Source organism: Cherax quadricarinatus, chromosome 84, assembly GCF_038502225.1.
Source record: "Cherax quadricarinatus isolate ZL_2023a chromosome 84, ASM3850222v1, whole genome shotgun sequence".
NCBI classification, from domain to species: Eukaryota; Metazoa; Arthropoda; class Malacostraca; order Decapoda; family Parastacidae; genus Cherax; species Cherax quadricarinatus.
Genome location: NC_091375.1, coordinates 1,182,245 through 1,194,388, shown reverse-complemented (window position 1 = coordinate 1,194,388; position 12,144 = coordinate 1,182,245).

Genomic DNA, 12,144 nt, shown 5'->3' with positions numbered 1-12,144 from the left:
TACTTTTCTTGGAAACGATTTAATTTCATTTTTCTTTTATATCGGGTAATCTTTGTTGCTTGATCCTTGCCCTCCTGGTGGCATCACAATGATTAATGGCGACCTTGTTGAAGATTTGACTTATTTGCTCAATAATCCGATTAATTGGTGACGACCTCGTTGAACGTTTTACTTATTTGCTCATTAATAACCCACTCGAAGATAAAAACTCAGGAGATTGGTCTTTATATGTCCACTAGATCCCTTCTGGGATCCTCTTCAGCAGATACACAAGTGAAAGAAGAACATGAATTTATAGGGAAGGTTGCACCCCTCACCTGGTGGGGAAGGTAGGAAGTGTTAAGTCAGCGCGTGGGAGGACAGGTCAAACAGTGATTGAGATGACAGGGTCCTGTACTGAAGCTTAAAATTTGAGTAGAAGTACCTTTGTGATATTATTTACATACTTCCTTTATGCCCTTACAGCTGTCACTTTGCTAGGCTGAGTATAAGCTTCCGTTTATATTTTGGCTTTCGCTGCTCTCTCATTTTCAGGTTGTCTTGGTATATCTCTGTCTTTGGTATAAACCTTGGTAATAAATACCGATCAAGGTCCCAGGACCGAAACGTTTTCTAATAAATATGTTAGTGTTTGCTTACGTGTCTTTCTAAACCATCTCTGTCTTTACATATCTCTAGCGTTTCTGCTTGCTTCTCTGTTTTATGGCGTCCCTTTTTTTCATATTTCGTGTATTTTAACCTTTGTGTCGCTAACCCTTGTTCTTAAACTGTGGTGAGTGAGTTTAATTTTTCATTTCCATCGTAGTAGTATAAATCTGTATGACTTTCTTGTATCCTCTCCGTTATCTCGTTTACTGTTGTAACTTTCAGTTCGTTTTCCCACTTTCCTACACTCAGGCGATCTCTTCCTTGTGTAATAACTTCTTCAGTATCTTATCTTACGCGGATCTTCTCGCTTCTCTCCGTTCCCATTTCCAGCGGGTAGTCGAAAATTATGAGCATGTGACCACTGACTCGGTGATTCTTCATATAAAGGTTATCTTGTGTGTCAGTAATAAGTATACTTGATGTGTATATATATCATCTCTCTGTACTCTGTTGGGTTCGATGTTATTCTTATATTGAACAGTTAGACACTTGCAGCATCTAGGTATCTATATGTAGACGTTTCGCCAACCATTAGCTTTATCAATACAATACCAGGGCATAATCTGATTAAGCCACTGGTTGGCGAAATGTCTAAAAGTATAGATACTCAGATGTTGCATATATATATATATATATATATATATATATATATATATATATATATATATCTATATATATATATATATATATATATATATATATATATATATATATATAATATATATATATATATGTCTTCATACTGTCGGTATTGCATACCATTTATGTACGACTATTCTTATAAGGACAAAGATGGAGCACATTGTTCACTTACAGATAAAGCCAAGTCAGGTCTTGTTGGTTCATTACTTCATCTTCATTCTGTGTCTTCAACATGTTTGCTCATGAAACTATATTTTCCCCTAAGCTTGACTGGCTGCGAGAGCAGTGCGCCTGTCTAACGATTATCGGAAGAAGGATCGAGCTTTTACTACTACTGGCGTTGACTGGCCCACATAGGTTTACCACTTCACATAATTAATTAGAAAATTTAGCCGTACTGCCTCAGCTCGCAAGATTTTTTTTTTTATGAATCCCGGTTCTCACGGTTAATTTCCTTATAGAGTGGAAAGTTAGTGTGGAGTACTAGCCGGAAAAATACACTTATCTAGCATAATGGGATTCTTCATTGGCGACGTTTCGCCCAAGTCACACAGATCTGTGTGGGTGAAGCGTAGTCACTCAAGGATCGCATTGTACTGCATGTATATCCATTTTTCCATCGTGTTGGTATTTTACACCATTTATCTCCATAATCATTAGTTATTAATGTACTTATTGATGGGAGGGGAAGAGATTAATAAACGCAATGCGGAGACTTCATTTTTTTGAGTGACTTTCTGGAAAACTGGGTCAAGGTGAGGCAAGGCGGCGCCTGATTACGTCTTTCTCAGTCAGCAGTTTAATACAAGGAACCTTGTGGGGTTTGTCTACCACGGAGGAGTCTACCGACCTGGAGGGTGTGCAGGGGGTCAACGCCCCCACGGCCCAGTCCTTAACCAGACCTTCCGGTGTATCAGGGCTTGATCAATCAGGTTGTTACTGCTGGTCTCACGTAGTCCATTGTACAAACCACAGCCCGGCTGATTGTATACTGACCTTGTAAAAGCCGTAAAGGCTCACCTTAATGTGCCTTTTGCAGGGATTCAAGAGTTTTCTTGTTCCCGTAGACCGACTCTGGGCCTGACTTGTCTGGTACTTGTTGAAAATGGTATAAAATACCGACAAGTTGAAGATTAAAACACATGTGCAACAGTTGGGTATCTTTATTGTTGAAACGTTTCGCCTACACAGTAGGCGAGGTATTTGAGGTAGTCAGTCCCTCAGCCTGGAGAAGAGTTCAGCTCCATGGTTTGGAAAGATATCGTTGTAGACCATGGCTTATTTTTTTCTAGTTTTACGACTCTCGCAATGGTTTCAAACCTCACCCGTTCCGTGGTTTGTACAACACACGTTGTACGAGACTGAAGGTTCATATAGGGGCTCCCAACCTGGAGTCCATGAATCCCTAGAATGTGCGAGATGCTGTTTCAGGGGGGTGCGACAAACAGTTCAATTTGTTCACCCGCATTACTGCATTTTGTTTAATTTGTGATTCAGAAAATAGAAATTTGACTTCATCTCCAAATGCCCTACACTGTGCACTGCAACTATAAATGAGCGTGGTGTTGCTCTGCCTATAATATTCACACAATACACATTGTGACGTATAAAGGTACACAGGTTTCAGCACTATAATATTTACACAATACACATTGTGACGTATAAAGGTACACAGGTTTCAGTACTATAATATTCACACAATACACATTGTGACGTATAAAGGTACACAGGTTTCAGTACTATAATATTCACACAATACACATTGTGACGTATAAAGGTACACAGGTTTCAGTACTATAATATTCACACAATACACATTGTGACGTATAAAGGTACACAGGTTTCAGTACTATAATATTCACACAATACACATTGTGACGTATAAAGGTACACAGGTTTCAATAATGCTTTTATACTCTAATAAAAAATGTCAATGTAAATATCATAACGTATTGGAGTGGAGTGGAAGGTTGGTGGTATGTGAGCGTAGTGGAGAGTTGAGGTATGAGTGGAGAAAAGACGAGGTGGGGGTTTGAATGGATCGCGGGAGGGCTGGGGTACTAGTTTAGTGGAAGGATGGGGAATGATCGACAGTCGAGGCATGACATTGACGTATATCAGGAGCAGTAACAATCCCAGGAGGGGAGGGGCATTCTTGTGGTACACCACTTGTATACCTTCACCATGATATATAATTTTTGTGGTACATCGCTTATATACGTCCATCATGATAATTCTTGCGGCACATCACTTGTTAAATACGTCCACCATGGTAATTCTTCCCGCACTCTCACTGTCTCCTTTAATTTAGATAATTCTTAATCTAGCTATCGCTGCCTGTTTTTGTATCAAAAGTGTTCTTGCTATCTAGAAAAATGCAATCTACCCATCTCGTCTAGTTTTTTTTGCTTACTTATTATATTGCAGTAGAAATCCTTTGTTTATAAGACGCGATTTAAGATTATCAGAGATTCTGGTGTCATCGCTGACATCCTTTGCTGATGAAGCTAGAATCTTCAAGCGATATAAATAGTCTTGCAGTTGGCCTGTAACAATAAGATGTTCAGCGAGGACATGCTTCAGTTGCTCCACAGTAGAAGGATGGAGGAACTAAAGCCTGAGGCAGTACAAGACGATAGTTCCTCGTGAAAAACTTGAGTGATGTCAGCTTTTCACATTCAAGTATCACGACAGAGTTGTTGTTACTGCAAGGAGAATAATAGGCTAGATAACTAGAACTTTCAAGACAAGCTACTAAGCAAGATGATACTTAAGTCACTGGTTCTCCCCCGAAGACAGGCGAGATTGATGAGCTGGAAAACACAACCTTCACTGCTCGTATACATTCCATCAAATATCTGAACTATTGGGAACGCTCGAAGTCCTTTGAACTGTACTCCTTGGAACATAGGAAAGAATGTACATCGGAATTCACAGCTAAACAATTGTAGAGGGACTGGTTTCAAACCCACCAACCTAAATCACTCCATATGAAAGCAAGAATCTTGGCAGATTGTGCAAACTACCTCCAGCACAACAGCAGGGGTACGACGGGTACACCTAAAGAAAACTGGATAAGTGTTATAGTGTTGTCAGTGTCATTCCTTTGTGCATAAGGAAAATAACCCATAAACCTTGTACTGTCGTCAAGAGGGAACTTTCTTAGTTCCTAAAGTCAGTTTTGACCAGCCAGGCTCTGGTTCGTACGTTAGACTGCATGTGGCCACCAGTAATAGCCTGGTTGATCAGGTCTGGTCTGTTCCAGCCGCGGGGGCATTACTCCCTGAAAACATCCATTAGGTAATGTTTCTCTGGTCGTGTGCTGGTTGTATTTTATGATGCCATTTCTCTCCAGGTGTTCCATCACTTATAACCTCTTCCGTTATCTTAGTAAGTGCATCAAAGATGCTGTTATTTGAGGGATGACGATCTATCACTTTATTAGAACAACGGGACGCTATTTACCGTACTCCAATTACTTAGAGATTTTCGGTGGCAGTTCGTGCAGTACCTCGACTCGTCCTCTTCAGATTCAAGGGCACAGGACACATTGATTGTGAAGTGTTCATATTGCTTTCCAGCTGGTCTGGCCTCTCTCGTGTTGTTTTCGATTCACGGTGAATATTTCCGTGAAATACTAGTTCCTCACAGACTTATTTTGTCTAGTTCTGCATTAACTCTTAAATATTATCACTTGGTTCTTTACTGCCATCATATTTGTGGTTCTGACTTCACTTTTGTTGCTGTGTCGCTCTCAGTGTGGCTCCGCTTTTCTTCGCACGTTCGTGCAAGTGTAAAGTTGGGTGCGTGCTTGAGAGTCGTCAAGAGATTGATGGTAAACTGGGTCGCACCATATTGACCGGCAGGGTAAACATCAATATTTGTTCACTGTGGGATCCCAGTGCATGTCATGACACAAGATGCTCGCATGTGCTCGTATGTCTTTCCTCGTTCTTATATTCTTGAAATTTTTCTCTTCCTTCTACTTTCTTCAACTTTTCTTCCTGATTCTCCTAATCCTTTGGATTTATTCAAAATTTTCCTCTGCTGCTATGGTTTGTCTCCACCTGCTTATCCTACTTGTTCTTGCTTGCGAAGATGACGAGGAAGCCTTTGTCATTTTCGTATGTGTCCTGCTTTTCACTTATCTTCATATCGTTCTACTTTTCGCTTATATCGTTCTACTTTTCGCTTATATCGTTCTACTTTTCGCTTATATCGTTCTACTTTTCGCTTATATCGTTCTACTTTTAGCTTATATCGTTCTACTTTTCGCTTATATCGTTCTACTTTTCGCTTATATCGTTCTACTTTTCGCTTGTCCTCAAATCGTTCTACTTGTCATTTCATAATCTTGTGTCCATCTCTAGCTTGCCCTACTATTTCCTGCATGTATTTCTGTTCTTACCTTTTCTTCTTGTCAACATAAGACTTTTGAACCCGATGGTACTCAAAGATTGTCATGGGTAGTTTTATTGCTTTTAGAGGTATTAAGTGATTAATATTCGGTGATAGTGAACGCAGGTTATTGTGGATACAATGTTCTCAGGATAGAGAAGAGATGAGTGTGATAAGATCTACCGTCCTCACACAGCACTGTTATCTCAGGTGCTTTAAGTCTTTTCATTAAAGTCTTTAATGTTTACTGAAATATATGTTATTTTTGCGATATAGTTATCTAGTGCATGATGTTTGTACATGGAGTGAGAGATGGAAGAGTAAAATACAGCGAGAAGTAGAAGCGCCATAAGCTCAAGTGAACAGTGTCAACATTGATGGTTTAACACTGTGAACCTGTTAGCAGCAGATACGAGAAGCATTGCTGGAACTAAAGTACTTTTCTAAAGGAAACTGGATCATTACCTCCGCCCAGTGTTGGATCAGCCAGGCTGTGATGGCTATGTGGGCCAGCAGGCCAGTAACAGCAATAGCCTCGTTGATTAAACAACATAAGGAAGCCTGGCCTCAAGCAGGGCTGCGAGGGTAGAAAAACTCCCCAAACCTGTCACAGGTACGCACAGGCATGTGGCTCGTGGTCAGTCCTCATGAAGTGCGTCGTATTACTGTCTTCACACAAGTTCTAGCCACATCCAGTGAATGTGCGAGTCTTCGTCGTGGCAAAGCTCCACGATGTGATCTTTCATGCTGAAGACCCCGCAGCGCTGTGATGAATACAACTTCATAACTGAAGTGTTGTGAAGAGAGGAGTCATGGTCCTTGAAAAACCATTTATGTAAATTTTCGTCTTCGGGGAACCCCGTGAGGGGTGAGTATTCAAAACCGAAGGTGGGTGACGTGCATCACCCTCAGTGAAAATCAGTGAAGGTGTCGGGTAGTTGGATCAGTGGGCAACGTGTGAGGCAAGCAGACTTCAACCCCTGTACCATCTGTTAGTGTCGAATATTTTTATGTGGCATTTGTCAAATGTCGGGGAGGTTTTTGCTGGTCTCTGAGCTCCTCACGTCTCCTGCTTGATGCTCATTATTCTTCTTCAGGGGATTTGTCAGTGGTAGGACAGCAGCAGATCATGGGTGGGCAGGGATATGGGATCAGGCTAGTTGTGTGAGAGAGGATCAGGTTAGTGCGGATGGTCTGGCTAGTGACGTGGGGAAGGGCCTGGCTAGTGACGTGGGCGAGGGTCTGACTAGTGACGTGGGGGAGGGTCTGGCTAATTACGTCTACCAACCTGGAGGGTATTCCGGGGATCAACGCCCCCGCGGTCCGGTCCACGACCAAGCCTCCCGGTGAATCAGGGCCTGATCAACCAGGCTATTATTGCTAGCCGCACGTAGTCCAACGTACGAACCACAGCCCGGCTGATCCGGCACCGGCTTTAAGTATCTGTCCAGCTCCCTCTTGAAGGCAACCAGGGGCTTATTGGTAATTCACCTTATGCATGTTGGGCCCCGGATACTTATGGTGTTTTCTCTTAATGTACCAATGGCGCCCCTTCTTTTCATTGTGGGTATTTTGCATCGCCTGCCCAGTCTTTTACTTTCGTAGGGAGTGATTTCTGTGTGCAGATTCGGAACCATTCCTCCTAGGATTTTCCAAGTGTAGATTATATCTCTTTCTCGCCTGCGTTCCAGCGAGTACAAGTCAAGCGCTTTCAAGCGTTCTCAGTAGTTGATGTGTTTGATAGAACTTGTATGTGCAGTAAAGGTTCTCTGTACACTCTAGATCTGCAATTTCACCTGCTTTGAATGGAGATGTTAATGTACAGCAGTATCCCAGCCTAGAGAGAACAAGTGATTTGAAAAGGATCATCACTGGCTTGGCATCTCTTGTTTTGAACGTTCTCATTATCCATCCTATCATTTTCTTCACAGTTATGATCGTGGCACTGTTGTGATCCTTGAAAGTTGGAGCCTCAGACATTACTACTCTCAGGTCCCTCGCATTATTTTTCCGCTCTGTTGTATCATCAGAGTTTGTAGTATACTCAGTTCTAGTTATTATCTCCAGTTTTCCATAACGGAGTAGTTGGAATCTGTCTTCATTGAACATCATATTGTTTTCCGTTGCCCATTGGAAAACTTGGTTTATATCTTCTTGGAGGTTAACCGTGTCCTCAATAGATGACAGTCTCATGCAGATCCTAGTATCGTCTGCAAAGGATGACACGATGTTGTGGATTACATCTCTGTCTTTGTCTGATACGAGGATGAGGAACAGGATGGAGGCGAGTAATGTGCCTTGTGGAACAGAGCTTTTCACTATGGTAGTTTCCGACTTAACGCTTATGACCACTACTCTCTCTGTTCGATTGGTTAGAAAGTTGAAGATCCATCTGCCTACTTTGCCAGTTATTCCTTTAGTACGTATTTTGTGCGCCATTACGCCACGATCGCGCTTTTCAAAAGATTTTGCAAAGTCTGTGTATGTTACATCTGCATTGTTTTTCTTGCAGTGCATCTAAGACGTTCCAGCTATTGGTCTATAGCTCTTCGCTAATACTGGAATTTTACCCATGTTTAAGCTCCTTCTCCATAGTATACTTAGGGCAACTGAAAGGGGTTCCTTGCAGTTCTTAATGAGCACAGAGTTCCACGAGTCTGGGGGTGTGGGGGAGGGTCTTGCTAGTTACATAGGGGGAGGGTCTGGCTAGCTATGTTGGAAGAAGCAGGCTACATGTGTGCAGGAATGGGCAGACTAGTTGTGAATGAGAGGCTTAACAAACCAGTCACGCACCAACCGGCCAGCCAGCAAGTGCGAGCAGAGGCACCAGCGGATGTTGCTATTAGCCTCCCCTTAGTGGGGGAGGAGGTGAGGGAGAAATAAAGGGATAGGAATATCAAGAAAGAGGTGAGGGAGGGGGAGAGAATGGAGGAAGAGGGGAGAAAAGAGGGAGGGGAGGGAAACAGATGAGTAGGGGTGGGGCAAAGAGAGAGAGGGGGGGGAAAGGGGGTGAGGATGAGAATATAAATAGGAGCAGGTAGGTAGGTAGGTGAAGAAAAAGGGGCTTGTATGTCTGTGAGCCAAGGATTAATAAATATTGTTGGCTTGCTAGTCACCATCAGATCACTTTTAGTCGTCTTCTAGTTATACGTCATGTAAATATTTGTGAAAGGTTACCCTAGATCAAGTTATGTCCATTGACACCGTGTCAGTAACAGAGTCTGGTAGCTGCTGTCTATCATGTTGAGTTGCTTGCTTCTACCGTGCTCTCTTCTCCTGTCCTGTAAACAGGAATGTCTTTCAGCCTGCCGAAGAGGGCCTTGGTTGTAGGCTTAATTATAAAAGATATTCATATTTTCTGTTTTATTTTCACTCTATCGGGGTGTTTGCTCGCGTGTACGTTTATTGTCTTCTCTGAGGATGAGGGTCCCCATTCCAGCTATAGAGGTGGTACTTCCCTATATTATATATATATATATATATATATATATATATATATATATATATATATATATATATATATATATATCTATATATATATATATATATATATATATATATAATCTATATATATATATATATATCTATATATATATATATATATATATCTCTATATATATATATATCTATATATATATCTCTATATATATATATCTCTATATATATATATATCTATATATATATATATCTATATATATATATATCTATATATATATATATATCTATATATATATATATCTATATATATATATATCTATATATATATATATATATATATATATATATCTATATATATATATATATATATATCTATATGTATCTATATATATCTATATGTATCTATATATATCTATATATATCTATATATATCTTATATATATATATATAATATATATATATATATATATCTATATATATCTATATATATCTTATATATATATATAATCTATATATATATATATATATATATATATATATATATATATATATATATATATATATCTATATATATATATATATATATATATATATATATATATATATATATATATCTATATATGAAAAAGAGGATAAATAAATATACAAGGTATGATGTAGCACGTAATGAAAGTAGTTTATTAGATTATGTATTGGTGGATAAAAGGTTGATGGGTAGGCTCCAGGATGTACATGTTTATAGAGGGGCAACTGATATATCGGATCATTATTTAGGTGTAGCTACAGTTAGAGTAAGAGGTAGATGGGAAAAGAGGAAGGTGGCAACAACAAGTAAGAGGGAAGTGAAAGTGTATAAACTAAGGGAGGAGGAAGTTCGGGTGAGATATAAGCGACTATTGGCAGAAAGGTGGGCTAGTGCAAAGATGAGTAGTGGGGGGGTTGAAGAGGGTTGGAATAGTTTTAAAAATGCAGTATTAGAATGTGGGGCAGAAGTTTGTGGTTATAGGAGGGTGGGGGCAGGAGGAAAGAGGAGTGATTGGTGGAATGATGAAGTAAAGGGTGTGATAAAAGAGAAAAAGGTAGCTTATGAGAGGTTTTTACAAAGCAGAAGTGTTATAAGAAGAGCAGAGTATATGGAGAGTAAAAGAAAGGTAAAGAGAGTGGTGAGAGAGTGCAAAAGGAGAGCAGATGATAGAGTGGGAGAGGCACTGTCAAGAAATTTTAATGAAAATAAGAAAAAATTTTGGAGTGAGTTAAACAAGTTAAGAAAGCCTAGGGAAAATATGGATTTGTCAGTTAAAAACAGAGTAGGGGAGTTAGTAGATGGGGAGATGGAGGTATTGGGTAGATGGCGAGAATATTTTGAGGAACTTTTAAATGTTAAGGAAGAAACAGAGGCAGTAATTTCATGCACTGGTCAGGGAGGTATACCATCTTTTAGGAGTGAAGAAGAGCAGAATGTAAGTGTGGGGGAGGTACGTGAGGCATTACGTAAAATGAAAGGGGGTAAAGCAGCTGGAACTGATGGGATCATGACAGAAATGTTAAAAGCAGGGGGGGATATAGTGTTGGAGTGGTTGGTACTTTTGTTTAATAAATGTATGAAAGAGGGGAAGGTACCTAGGGATTGGCAGAGAGCATGTATAGTCCCTTTATATAAAGGGAAAGGGGACAAAAGAGACTGTAAAAATTATAGAGGAATAAGCTTACTGAGTATACCAGGAAAAGTGTACGGTAGAGTTATAATTGAAAGAATTAGAGGTAAGACAGAATGTAGGATTGCGGATGAGCAAGGAGGTTTTAGAGTGGGTAGGGGATGTGTAGATCAGGTGTTTACATTGAAGCATATATGTGAACAGTATTTAGATAAGGCTAAAGAGGTCTTTGTGGCATTTATGGATTTAGAAAAGGCATATGATAGAGTGGATAGAGGAGCAATGTGGCAGATGTTGCAAGTATATGGAATAGGTGGTAAGTTATTAAATGCTGTAAAGAGTTTTTATGAGGATAGTGAGGCTCAGGTTAGGGTGTGTAGAAGAGAGGGAGACTACTTCCCGGTAAAAGTAGGTCTTAGACAGGGATGTGTAATGTCACCATGGTTGTTTAATATATTTATAGATGGGGTTGTAAAGGAAGTAAATGCTAGGGTGTTTGGGAGAGGGGTGGGATTAAATTATGGGAATCAAATTCAAAAGTGGGAATTGACACAGTTACTTTTTGCTGATGATACTGTGCTTATGGGAGATTCTAAAGAAAAATTGCAAAGGTTAGTGGATGAGTTTGGTAATGTGTGTAAAGGTAGAAAGTTGAAAGTGAACATAGAAAAGAGTAAGGTGATGAGGGTAACAAATGATTTAGATAAAGAAAAATTGGATATCAAATTGGGGAGGAGGAGTATGGAAGAAGTGAATGTTTTCAGATACTTGGGAGTTGACGTGTCGGCGGATGGATTTATGAAGGATGAGGTTAATCATAGAATTGATGAGGGAAAAAAGGTGAGTGGTGCGTTGAGGTATATGTGGAGTCAAAAAACGTTATCTATGGAGGCAAAGAAGGGAATGTATGAAAGTATAGTAGTACCAACACTCTTATATGGGTGTGAAGCTTGGGTGGTAAATGCTGCAGCGAGGAGACGGTTGGAGGCAGTGGAGATGTCCTGTCTAAGGGCAATGTGTGGTGTAAATATTATGCAGAAAATTCGGAGTGTGGAAATTAGGAGAAGGTGTGGAGTTAATAAAAGTATTAGTCAGAGGGCAGAAGAGGGGTTGTTGAGGTGGTTTGGTCATTTAGAGAGAATGGATCAAAGTAGAATGACATGGAAAGCATATAAATCTATAGGGGAAGGAAGGCGGGGTAGGGGTCGTCCTCGAAAGGGTTGGAGAGAGGGGGTAAAGGAGGTTTTGTGGGCGAGGGGCTTGGACTTCCAGCAAGCGTGCGTGAGCGTGTTAGATAGGAGTGAATGGAGACGAATGGTACTTGGGACCTGACGATCTGTTGGAGTGTGAGCAGGGTAATATT